Below are 13,946 nucleotides of genomic sequence, written 5' to 3' on the forward strand. Positions count from 1 at the left end.
TACTAACGATAACCTTGCTGAAGCTACCTGACGTCCAATAGCCGGCTGGTGTGGCCGAGCGGTTCTAGGCGCTTCAGTCTACCGCTACGGTCGCAGGTCCGAATCCTGCCTCGGGCATGGATCTGTGTGATGTCCTTAGGTTAGTTAGGTTTAAGTAGTTCCAAGTTTTAGGGGACTGATGACTTCAGATGTTAAGTGCCATAGTGCTCAGAGCCATTTGAACCATTTGACGTCCAATAAACCAAATCCAACGATGGAACAATACGCCAAAGCCGGAACCAGCGGTCTGCACTACATCCCCAGAGTACTGTGTTTAGAGCGCCCGGAACGAGAAAGGAACCTACCACCAGAGTAGAAGAACCACCAACAATCAAGAAAGCTGTCAAAACTACATGCCTTACCGGACAGCAGCGGCACGGCAAGGAAACGTACACTGCCGTTACATACACTGGCTCAAAACCTATTGTCTTCTTTGTATTTTAGTCTCTTTTTCTACAGTCACAGTTATGCAAGTAATAGCTACAATATATACACCGTCTTTGGCGAAAGTAATAAAAGTCTTACTTACACCATACGCGGTTTGCTTTATTTTAAAGCATTTTGTTATCATTCATTCTTAACGTTATTCTATACATACTTGTTAGATTTTTGTACTCAGCACTTCCATATACACGAAATACATTCACGTTTTTACGTTGGGTACGTCCACTAGGAGATGGCACTGGACCTATGCAACATGAAAACGTAAATATATTTAGAGTCAGTGAAAATACTGTGTACAAAAATCTAGCACGTTTTCACAGAATGGATAGGTAGTAAGGGGCTATTATTGTTAGCAAATAAACAGACAGTAATAATTTCTTGTGCAGACATACACTTTTTTAAATGGAACAATGCCTACTGAAATTACCAGACTAAAAGTAGGGTACATTAGAATGTCAGTGGTGTTCGTTGCAGGATTGTAGTGCGAGTCGTTTACGAGACGTCGAATTTTGAAAAGTTTCCACACCGACGCTTTTTTGTTCCATTCCACTAGCTTAGTTGCTAGGTACGACGTTATTATGTTCGCTTACAGTGTGTTCCTTGAGTGCACTGCGACTTACTAGCCAGTCAGTGTGTGACAGTCCAAGCAGTAGGTCGAGAGTGGACGATGGGATTTATCAATGCAGAAAAAATCTACATGCTCTTGGTGTATGAAGTGTGTAGGAATAATGCATTTCATTCTTATACAGTGCATGCGGCAAGATTCCGCAATAGACGTCAGCCATCTCGGCAGTTACTTATCAACCCCTTCAACCGGTTACCTGAAAGTGGTAGCGTAGCACCAAGGCAACAAAACAGAAGGAACCAAGTGACGACAGAAACTGGGGGGGATTAATGTTCCTGCTGCTGTTGCAGTTGATCGGCATGTTAGCTCCAGTGCAGTCGCACGAGGAAGTGGCTCGAGTCAGGCAAGTGACTTACGCATCCTCATCGACATAGGTTCCATCCCTATCACATCTCTCTGCAAGAGCTGCATGGAACCGATTATGAGAATCGTATCAACTATTGCACATGGACCATAAGAGAGTATACTCCAGATATATCATGTATCTTACTTAGTAATGAAGCCACATTTACCAATCACTGCTAGGTAAACCACCGAAAGATAAATTATTTGTCAGTTGATGATCCCAATCGGATTCGTTAGCTGGAACATCAGCGTCCTTGGAGTGTAAAGGTGTGGAGTGAGATAGTGAACCATCAGCTCACAGGCCCGTTTTTCGTAGACGAAACACAGAACGTGCACAAGTATCGCAGCCTCGCAACAGACCATCTTCCACGGATGCTACAACTCCACCTCTGCAGACTAGGGGGAACCTTTGGTAGCAACACGACGGCCGTCCAGCTCGCAGTGCACGAAGTATCACTGCATGTCTTCATGATTTTTTTCCAAATCGTCGAACTGGCTGGCCCGTTCCCCGAATATGACGCCTATAGACTTCTTTCTGTGGGGAAAAGTGAAAGACACTGTCTAGAAGAACATACCAACTTCGCCCGATAATGTGCAACGATGTACTGTTGCAGCCTACCCGGACATCTCCCCTGAAATGCTAGAACGTGTGCAGCAGTCGTTTCGTAGCAGGCTGGAAGCGTGTATTGCCGCTGCCGGTGGCCATTTGAACACAGCCTGTGAAGGTCAGTTGTCTCGTTACAGGTCAGAATCCACATATAACTAGTGTATGCATTTGTGTTGTTCTTTAGTATGTACTTCCATAGATATTGCACAAGTTTCGATGTGGGAACTTCTCAAAATACCATTTCACGTAAACGGCTCACACTAGAATCCTACAATAAACACTACTGACATTCTGATTTACCCTACATTTAGTTTGTTAACGTCAACAGACATTGTTCGGTTTAAAAAGTGTATATCTGCACAAAAATACGCTTTCGGAGTATTATTACAATCTGTTGATTAACTAACAATACTAGCCCCTGAATACCAAATCAACCTGTGAAAACCGCACATCAATAGCAATTTTCATTTCAGCAATATTTGCGGTGAAAGGTTTAGGTGTTTCACCCAGTATAAAAAATAGAAAACCGTTTTTCATTTCATCTTGATAAATCTGTGGAGGAACATATGTATTTTATACCGGTATCCTAAATTTGTCACACATCCACCAGCATGTTTCCTTGATGAATTTTTTGCCATTAACAGATAATATTTTAGCTTGATGACTATAGTTTCTGATCTGAGACCAAACATGTCACATATAAATGAGTCCCTCCTGTCTTCATTCATTTTCTGGTTGAGTTTATAATATTAATTCTTGTGCGCAGGTATTATTTCATTCCTAACAGGCCATCACTGCCCGTAATCGTATCTGTCTCTGCGGACAGCTACAGTTTTCAAATACTGGACCATACTGCAAACATCCTTCTCTCTCTTTTGCATGTTCATTATGGCATTCATTTTCATTTACTTTCATATTCTCAATAGCCATTGCTGCCAGTTATTCAGTCACAAACAGGCCTCATAGGGGATGAGGAATTAGTAAACTCCACAGCATTTGTTTCGCCTTTGAGGTTATTCCAAATTTTTTGTAGCGCGAAAACAGCAGCCTGTTGTGCGATCAGTTGACTCTCTCCAAATGATGGTTACGTATGTGAACAAGAGACACGAGCATTTTATACAGCCCGTTAGAAATGTGACACGGAAGAAACAGCATACGTGTGAGACCCATATCTTCTCCTTTAAAATGAGTGACTTTTCCAAAACATACTCACGCATCCATGCCGAGAAGCGCCAATATCCGTTTCGCTCAGCCTTACAAAGGGACTGGTTATCTCATAGTACTAAGAAAATTTCCATCGAAAGACTGGACAAACTCTCATTATTACTTCTTCATATAACTCCTGTATTAATTTTTCGCGAATAGATTGCTTGTGTCAGTATCATTGTGGAAGTATGGGTCCTTGGCTATTACCATATTGTAGAGGTTTTCTCAGCTTCTTCATTGTTCTTAAGCAGTGTAAGAGTTTTGTTTGAATTGCAGCAATCTCAGTTACTTCTGTAGCCCATCCGCCTGCCAATAAATAATAATTTAATCACATCTCGGTTCAGACTCCTGTTTTCCTTTGCGAGACCCAACGCTGACGGTCAAAGAGACAGGAATTATTGCACGTAAGGTCTGATTTGCCTGTGAAACTGCTGGAAGGAGTGACCGAACTGCAGGTACGTCTATGATCAGTCCTACCCCTCCATCTATTTTAATTAAACTCGTCGCGGAAATAGACGACTCAATGAGATGATTCCCTCGAAGGCATCACGGGCCTGGACCTTCTGAAACATTTATCACTTCTGATCGCCAGCCTTACGACCAAAATGAAGAGATTTAAGTTTTCTTCTAAGAGTTAACTCTCCACTGATATATAAAAGAAGACATTACGCTATTTACAGAGGTACAAAACATATGAATGTGATTAATCAGGAAACAGGCAAAACCTCCACCATTTCCTGGAGATAGATTACCGAAAAATAGATCATTACGAAAATTCCTTGCAAATAATACGACGGTTTTTCAACAGTTACACATGCAGTATCATTAAATTAAGTGCCGTCAGTATAACCAAAGTGAAGTTTTTCCAAGAATATCCGTAGACAGGAGGTAATGTGTCGAGAGAAAACTGAGCCTGATTAGCGGGAATCTGTTTTTAGTATAGATACAGGAACCACATGTATGCTCAAAAGAACATGTTTCGTATTCTTTGTGACAATTTTGTTGACCAGTGAACAGAAGACGATGGATAACTACAAATGACTACACATATATTTCTCTATGACATTCACAAGTCTTCAAGCTGTGGTGCTAGCGCAACAAATTTTGTTGCACTGTTGGCCCTTACGTAACTCCGCTAAAATCGCGCCGCCACCTCTCTGGTACCACTGTAGATCCCCTGCGAACCCACCAGGGCCAATTTCGCCTGCCAATAAATCGCAAGTCAATGTGGGGAACCACTTATTCTACGTCTACAGCTACATGGGTACTCTGCAAATCACACTTAAGTGCCTGGCAGAGGGGTCATGGAACCACCTTCATAATAATTCTCTATTATTCCAATCTCGAACAGCGTACAGGAAAAACGAACACCTATATCTTTCCATGCAGGCTCTTATTTCCCTTATTTTGTTATGATGATAGTTTCACCGAATGTAAGTCGGTGACAACAAAATTTTATCCCATTCTCAGCAGAAAGTAGGTGATTGAAATTTCGTGAGAAGATTCCACCGCAAAGAAAAAGGCCTTTGCTTTGATAATGGCCACCCTAAATCCTGTATCATGTCAGTGACACTCTCTCCCCCATTTCAAGGCTCTTCTTTGAACTTCCTCAATGTACTCCGTTATTCTTATCTGGTAAGGATTCCACACCCCGCACCAGTACTCCAAAAGAGGACCGACAAATGTAGTGCAGGCAGTTTCTTTCGGAGATCTGCTACATTTTTTAAGTATTCTGCCAATATATCTCAGTCTTTAGTTAGCCTTCTCCATAAGAATTTCTATGTGTTCCTCCCAATTTAAGCTGTTCGTAATTGTAATTCCTAGGTATTTAGTTGAATTTACGGCCTTTAGATTTGACTGATTTATCGTGTAACCGAAGTTTAACGGATTTCTTTTAGTGCTCATGTGGATGATGTAAGGAGTGTGTCAGAAATCTCCATTACATTGAAAACAATATATCCAAACTAAGGCTATTCTTTGCATTGTGTAAGCACTCAGATATCGATAGTAACAATCTGAGGGCGAAACATGGGAGCGCGATTCTAAGCATTGTTGTGAGATGTGGTCTGTCTGCGACAGTGGAAGTAGTAGTGTCGGTGGAGAGCTCGGAGACAGAAGACGTGTCACGCTACCCTCAAGTCGGTCATGGCAGATGGCCACACTCAAGGCCTGATTTCATTTATATAGCCAGGAGAGATTTAGATGGCTTAACTGCGTTTGAAGATGGAAATCAAAGTAAAATTCTCAAGTATAGTGCAAAAGCAATTGCAGGGTTAGGCTCGTGATTGTTATTCCGAGTTTGCAGTAATCCCATATTTTGCTTGTCAGTTAAAGATGCCTCCTTATCCTCCAAATAATAATTATTATCCTCCACATCTAATTAATAAATATGCTGTGGTAATTAAATGTTAATGTAACTCTGAAATTGAAATAACTTGTTACTCTGGCATTCACCCATTATTGATAGCTACGTCATTTTAATTGTCACTGGTTATGGGTTATGATGTTTCTGACATTTTAAATAGACTTAACTTATGAAATCCCTTCTCACAAGTTATTTAGTAGTTAACAGAACCCAAGAAAACTCCGTTTTATTAAAATCATTGTTAGTAACAATAAGCTTTAGCCGCTGCTGCTGCATGCTGCTGTAAACCACATGGAAAAAGGGAGTCATCTAAAGAGGTGAGTGCAGAACTTTGGGTCAAAACAGAGACGCTGACACACCACAACATTCATGTACTCTAATTCAGTAAATTCCGTTGCACAAGTCGGATTCTATATCACTTGTAAATTGTTAGGTACATTTGTTCCTGCAATTTTCCATATTCAAATACGCAGTCAGATAGCTTATCCAATGTTAATTCTAAGTTTTTCACGTAACGCTCTTTTGAGCGCTTAAAAGACGGTGAAACTAGCACTCATACAACACGCACACAGTTTTATGCAGGTTAGATTCCATTTACTGATAGCTTGGTTGCTTATCAAGTCCATTTTCAAAAAAATGTGTGTGAAATCTTATGGGATTTAACTGCTAAGGTCATCAGTCCCTAAGCTTACACACTACTTAACCTAAATTATCCTAAGGACAAACACACACACCCATGCCCGAGGGAGGACTCGAACCTCCGCCGGGACCAGCCACACAGTCCATGACTGCAGCGCCCTAGACCGCTCGGCTAATCCCGCGCGGCTAGTCCATTTTCACCGACGAACATAGGCATGGTTGCAGCAACGTTACATATTCCTATGTTCGTCAGTGAAAATGGACTACCAGAAATCACATGTTTTACTCATTGACTTTCCGCCAATTATTGCGAAATGAAACCTCTCTGACAGTAAATAACAAATTCTGTCATATAACTGAGATGATATTTCGTAAGCATGCATTTTCATTACAAGCCTCTTGTGTGGTACAGTGTCAAATGCGTTTTGGAAATCTAGAAATATGGAATCAATTTGAAATCCATTGTAAATAACACTCAACACTTCGTGGTGTAAAGAATTAGTTGGGTTTCACAAGAACGATGTTTTCTAAATCCATGTTGACTGTGTGTCAACAGATTGTTCTCTTCGAGGTAATTCATAAAGCCCGAACACAATTTATGTTCCCGGATTGTGCTGCGTATCGATGTTAATATCGAGGATTACTCCTTACTACCTTTCTTGAATATTGGTCTGGCAGCTTTCCAATCTTCAAAATGCACCAGTGATTAGAAACTACTTATTTGTCACATTACGTTGCATTGTCATGTCCGTTGTACTCGTATACCGTGTGTCACAAATTTATTTTATATGATGATTATCTTTTTTACTTATGTTATTAGGACGGCACTAGCTTTTCCTTTTCCGAGGTCATCGCGCATTTCGTCTCTGTGTTGCCGCAAGCATTTTATGCTATTGCTTCCACTCATTGCTATGAAACACGTCGTTTACCTGCTGCTCACTCATTGGCTACCTAGAGCGAGCTGCTGGCACACGGCCTTGCGTTCCCTTCACACCTCACGGCGAGGGCTGCCAACGTTGCTCCACTAATCAGGTGGGTAACCGCAGTGGACATGCTGTAGTCTCTTACGCCGACTTGCTTCTAGACTCCTCCGTATAGTATCGACCACTATTATCGATGCACTGCATGCCCCAGTTTCGAATACATATGTGGTTTAAGGCTGCTCCTTCTCCTGGCTCCAGTTATCCCTGGCCTAGTCCGTCTCTTTCACTAAACACCTCCAGTTAGCGAATGTCTCCACGCTATGATATAAAGCCACTGCCCCACGAAACCTTAACACACACCTTGAAAGCTGGAAAACGTCTAATCGTAATTTCACGTCGGCACACAGGAAGACACTTCAAAATTCTTACACGCTTTCTCAAGTGAAAAAATAGCTTTTCTGATCTTTAAGGAACACTAATTCCTAGCTTCCGAAAAATCTACTGAACATCATATCTGCCGCGGAAGTCATACGACTTGCTCCCTATAGGTAAGAGGGCTGCTATCCCAACCAAACTGTTGCGAACCTCTTGCATCTATAAGAACTTCTTTCAGTATTTCCAGGCAGTCAGTCCGAGGAACAAGCGCAGGCAATTCCAATGCTCACCTCCCGCTCCCACTAGTAGCACTCCTCTGGAAAGTGCTGTTTCCTGCTGAGACTTCTTGTACGTTTACATCCAACATGTGCTTCAGAACCCCTGCTGTCATGGTAGAGTTGCTGCCCACTAGGAGAGGTCAGGAATGAGCTCCGTATACTGGCTTAAAGCTCGCCAGCGGTCCTACGTGTCCTTCGTACTCGTCGTCCTAGGGTGCTCGTCCACCCGAGTCGTGAGCCTCCACCGCTGCCCACTTGTCACTTGCGTCTGCCGTCGGGTGCAAAGGACAACGAGAACACAAGTTCGCAAGTATAACTGCGGACTTCCGGCGTCCTCGCTATACACGCAACTTCTCTGAAAGAAATTTCTGCGATTAGACTGTACATTACCACTCGTTTACTGGACACAGTCATGATTTTGGGTTTATAGCCATTCTCAGGTGCAAGTTGAAACGTCAAAAAATGTCCGACCTGCCTAAATAAACAACTATTATACATGACATTTCTTATATATCAATATAATGCTTGATTCGTTAGCAGTGGACGAAAAACATCGCCATTCCAAGACAGGTTTCTGCATCTCAAAGACGATGTCTATTCAGATTTCGCGCCAATCGCTTACGAGTGGCGCTAGTAGTGCCATTATGAGGATGCAAATCAGGCTTGCTTTAAACACACGCTGTAACGATCGTGAGTGTTAATTATCTTTGAGACTGGACGCGGTGAGTTGTCTTTAGTCAAGAACGCCTTTAAGGCGACAAAGAGGCAACTTTCAACACCTCACTGAGTTTGAGCGAGGTCACTTAATACGGCTACGAGAGGCTGAGTATTCCAACTGCGATACTGCAGCAAGATTTGGCGGTAATTTAGACACTGTACATGACTGCTGGCTGCAGTGTATCTGGGATTGTAAAACAGTTAAGATCCAGAATGAGATTTTCACTCTGCAGCGGAGTGTGCGCCGATATGAAGTGTTAGAGCACTTGCTCGCGAAGGTCTCGAGTTCGAGTCTCGGTCCGGCACACAGTTTTAATCTGCCAGGAAGTTTCATATCAGCGCACAATCCGCTGCAGAGTCAGAATCTCGTTCTGGAAACATCCCCAAGACTGTGGCTAAGCCATGTCTCCGCAATATCCTTTCTTTCAGGAGTGCTAGTTCTGCAAGGCTCGCAGGAGAGCTTCTGTAAAGTTTGGAAGGTAGGAGACGAGGTACTGGCAGAAGTAAAGCTGTGAGGACGTGTCGTGAGTCGTGCTTGGGTAGCTCAGTTGGTAGAGCACTTGCCCGCGAAAGGCAAAGGTCCCGAGTTCGAGTCTCGGTCCGGTACACAGTCTTAATCTGCCAGGAAGTTTCATATCAGTTAAGATCCTTAGACGCCAGGAAGGCATCTGGCCCACAAGGTATTCCCGTAAGATCATATGCTGACTATGCTACAAATATAGCACCATTCTTATCCATCATCTATCAGAGATCATTGGAACAGCGGGAAGTTCCACGGGACAGGAAGAAGACCCAGGTCAGAGCAATCTATAAAAAGTGTAGAAAATCGGATGCACATAATTACCGGCCAATTTCAGTGACATCGATTTGTTGTAGAATCATGGAACATATTTTGTGTACAGACATAATGACCTTTCTAGACTCCGGGAGGCTCATCTGCAGAAACCAGCACGGTTTTAGGAAACAGCGGTCATGCGATACACAGCTTTGTGCATGATATACAACAGGCTCTAGATACCGGCTCCCAGGTTGATGCCATATTTCTCGACTTTCGAAAGGCGTTCGACTCAGTTCCGCACTGTCGCTTGCTCCAAAAAGTGCACGCTTACGGTCTATCCGATGACATATGTGGCTGGATAGAAAGTTTTCTAACAGACAGAGAGCAGTATGTCGTCCTGAACGGGGTGACTTCAACAGGAACAAGGGTAACTTCAAGTGTGCTCCAGGGCACCGTAATAGATCCGCTGCTTTTACGATTTACATAAACGATCTGGTTGATGTTATTGACAGCGGCCGATGATGCTGTTGTCTACGGGAAAGTAGTATCACACGAAAGTTGTGAACAAATCAATGAGGATTTGCAGAAAATAAATGCGTGTTGTAATGACTGGCAGTTATCTCTCAATATTAGTAAGTGTAACTTACTGCGTATAACAAAGCGAAAATCCCCATTAATGTACGAGTACAAAATAAATGCCTAATCTTTGGAAGCGGTAACATCCGTCAAGTATCTGCGTGTGACTATTCGAAATGATCTCAAATAGAATGATCAGATTACAATGATCAGATTACACAAGTAACGGGCAAGGCGAACGCTAGATTGCGGTTTGTTGGTAGAATCCAGAAGCGATGCAGTCCTTCAACAAAGGAAATTGCTTACAATACGTTAGTTCGTCCAGTCTTAGGGTATTGTTCATATGTACGGGACCCTTACCAGTTGGGTCTCGTTCAGGAGATTGAAAATGTCCAAAGAAGAGCGGCAAGATTTGTGACTGGTACATATAGCCATCGCGAGAAAGTTTTAAGTGGGATACACTTGCAGATAGACGACGCGCTAAACGGAAGGGGCTGCTCACTAAATTCCGAAATCCGATCTTCGCCGAGGATGTAGAGCAAGTTTCAATGATCACCGTTCAAAGGTAAAGGAAATTAGAGCTCGTACTGAGGCGTTCAGACAGTCGTTTTTCCCTAGTGCGATCCGCGAGTGGAACAGAGGGAGGGGGGGTGGGGGGGGGGGAATATGACTTTGGCGTGAATTGTGCCCTCCGCCACACACCGCTTGGTGGCTAGCGGAGTATATATGTAGATGTAGAGAATGTACGGTCGCAGGAAGATCGGGATCCGTATGGCCACGTGGCACTACCGAGAGTGAAGGCCATCGTGTTCGGCTTAGGGCTCTGACGTATCTGCAGCATCAAATTGAGCAGAAGTTGGCATCACAGTGACGCAACGAACTGTTACAAAGCGATTACTTCAAGGACAGCTCCGAGGCAGAAGCCGTGTAACGTGCATTTCACTTACCCCAAACCACCACAATTTTCGACTTCAGTGGAGTCAAGCGAGAGCACATTGCACAGCAGGGTGGTGGTCTGTTGTGTTTTCCGATGAAAACTGGTTCTGCCTCGGTGCCAGTGATGGCCGTGTGCTGGTTAGAAGGGGGCCAGTTGAGGGCCTGCAGCCAACCTGTCGGCAAGCTATACACAGTGGGCCTGCACCTCGAGTTATGGTCTGTGGAACGATTTCGTATGAGAGTAGCACACACCGTCGTTATCACCCTCACGCTGACTGTAAATTTGTTTGTCAATCCGGTGATTGAACCTGTTTTGCTGCCTTTCGTGAACAGTAGTGCGGCTAGTTTTTTTCCAACAGGATAACGCTCTCTAATTGTCGCTGTTTCAACCCAACGGGCTTCACAGAGTGTCGACACGTTGCCTTGGCCTGCTCGATCAACAGATCTGTCTCCCATTGAGCACATATGGGATATCATCGGACGATAACTCCAGCATCATCCTCAATCAGCATTAAGCCTGCCTATACTGACCGACTAAGTGTAACAGCAATGAGGCTCCATCCCACAAACTGACAACCAGCACCTAACAACACAACGCATGCACGTGTGCATGCTTGTATTCAACACTCTGGTGATAACACCAGTTATTAATGTATTAGAATTTCACCTTGTCAGTGGCTTATCTCGCGCTAGATAAACGTATTCCCGAAACTTCATTACTCTATATTAATCATTTTTTGGGGTTGCCTTTTTTCCTGTCAGTGTATATGTCTTGCGTTTGTGTGTGCGTAAAAAAACATTAGTCTCTTATATATATATATATATATATATATATATATATATATATATATATATATATATATATATATATAACCCGTTTCTGGGAATGGCTGTTGTCATACATAAAAATATAACAAAAATATAACAGACGCCATAAGACATGTATGCCCCATAAGCAAGCGCCTTACGACAATTCGCATGCGCTGCGCTAACAAGAAATATACCTTCCTTAATGTTCATGCCTCCACAACCATTGCTAACATAAAGGATCCACAGACTGTGGACAAATTCTGGACCGATCTTGCGAAAGTAATGGCTAAAATTCCAAAGCAGGACATCAAAATCTTATTGTGTGATTTCAATGCTCAGACAGGCAAAGAAAACCAATACTGGAAAACTACAGGAAAATATCCCGCCCATAAATTTACCAACAGAAACGGAAAAAGGCTTATCGAACTATGCCAACAAAACAATCTTAAAATCATGTCAACATCGTTGAGGAAGAATCCTCGAAAACAAAAGACCAGGAAATCCCGAATAAAAGAGCTCCGTGAATATCAGATTGATCATGTTAGCAACTCGTATCCTCTACAGAATGAAGTTCGTAGAGTTGCAAATATAGATTCAGACCACTACCTATCACGGATAAAAATTAAATTTACCCCAAAGAGAGTCCATCGCAAGGAAGTGTACCAGTAGAAATTCGACACCAGAAGAATCAAAGAAACTAAGCTTGAAGAACTCGAAAAAGTCCAGATACTTAGAAAAAATTTCACAGTAAAATAATCCAGAAGGGTAAAGATTTAGTCCCCCTGAAGAAAAACACAAAATAACCACGGTGGGATACAGATTGTGATAAAACTTTGGAAAAACGAAAAAGGTTTTTAACTACAACAGGAAGAAAACACCGGAAAATCGTCAATACTTTTAAGAAACTAGGAAACAAGTGGCGAAAATTATTAGGCAGACCAAAAGAAAATACTGAAAAACCAACTGAATTTAATCGAAGAAAACTTCCACAACTTCAGTACACAAGATTTTTACAGAACTTTTGCAGAAAAAATTTGCGGATGCAGCCGACAAATTTATTTTTCAAGAAATCTGACGGAAAACTGTAAGGAAGTGGCACATTATTTTTCAACACTCCAATTGACCGGAACCACCTTCGAGATTCCCTAAAGAAAGATCTACTTATACGCACCGTGAATCATCCACACCAACACAAGGAGTAATCCACAAACACATTATTCAATTAGAAAATAATAAAACATCTGGTGAAGATTATTTCTCAGCTACTGAAAACTTTAGGACCAAATTCTCTGAGAGAGTTAACCCAAAACATTGCATATATTTGGGAGACAGAAAAAATACCCCAGGAATGGAAATATGCGCTTATTCATCCATTACACAAAAAGGAGACAAATCTGATGTAAATAATTATCGAGGCATATCCCTACTTCAGGTCGCATACAAAGTACTATCAGTCTGTCTTCTTCAAACAGCACAAGTGCAAGTGGAAAACAAAATTGGTGAATACCAAGGTGCCTTCGTCCAAGTAGGTCCTGCACAGTCAAATTTTCAATCTAAAGACCTTATTAAAATAGAAAGCAGTCAGAAACAGCCTAGTAACTTGCACGTTTGTTGACTTTAAAAAAGCATACGACTCAGTTTACCGACAAACACTTTTTGATATCCTTGAAGAACAAGGGTTAGATCCAAAAACCCTTAACCTCATCAAAGAAACATTGACCGATATTACCTCTAAGATGAGATTCATGGTTGAAATATCCGAGCCCTTCCTGATCGGAACTAGCGTCTGACAAAATTATGGCCTGTCTCCTCTCCTATTCAACCTTGTGCTGGACAAGGTCATCTGCGAAATGGAAAAGGAATTGAGGAATAAAAACTTCTGGAAACCTGTACAGATAGGGCGAGTCAAGGATGGCATAAGGATTTCATGTTTAGCTTTTGCTCACGACTTAGCCTTACTAGCGGGTGATGAGATAACAGCAATCGAACAGGTTGAAACCCTTAAAGAATGTGCAGAGAAAGTTGGTCAGCAAATATCTTTCCTACATTCTGAGTTCACCGCCACAAAAAGTGACACCCAAAACTTGACTACAAAATAGGGTCATATCAATAGAGTCCCATATTTTAAATACTTAGTTGAAGGCCTTGAACCTAATGGGCGAGAGAAAATAGCACAAAACATTCGCCTCCAAAAACTAAAGAGAGCCTATGGAAGAACCTACAAGGTGTACAATAAAAAATGCTTATCCAAAAACACTAAAATTAGGCACTATAATATAGTAT

The sequence above is a fragment of the Schistocerca americana genome, chromosome 3, assembly GCF_021461395.2.
Source record: "Schistocerca americana isolate TAMUIC-IGC-003095 chromosome 3, iqSchAmer2.1, whole genome shotgun sequence".
Lineage (NCBI taxonomy): Eukaryota > Metazoa > Arthropoda > Insecta > Orthoptera > Acrididae > Schistocerca > Schistocerca americana.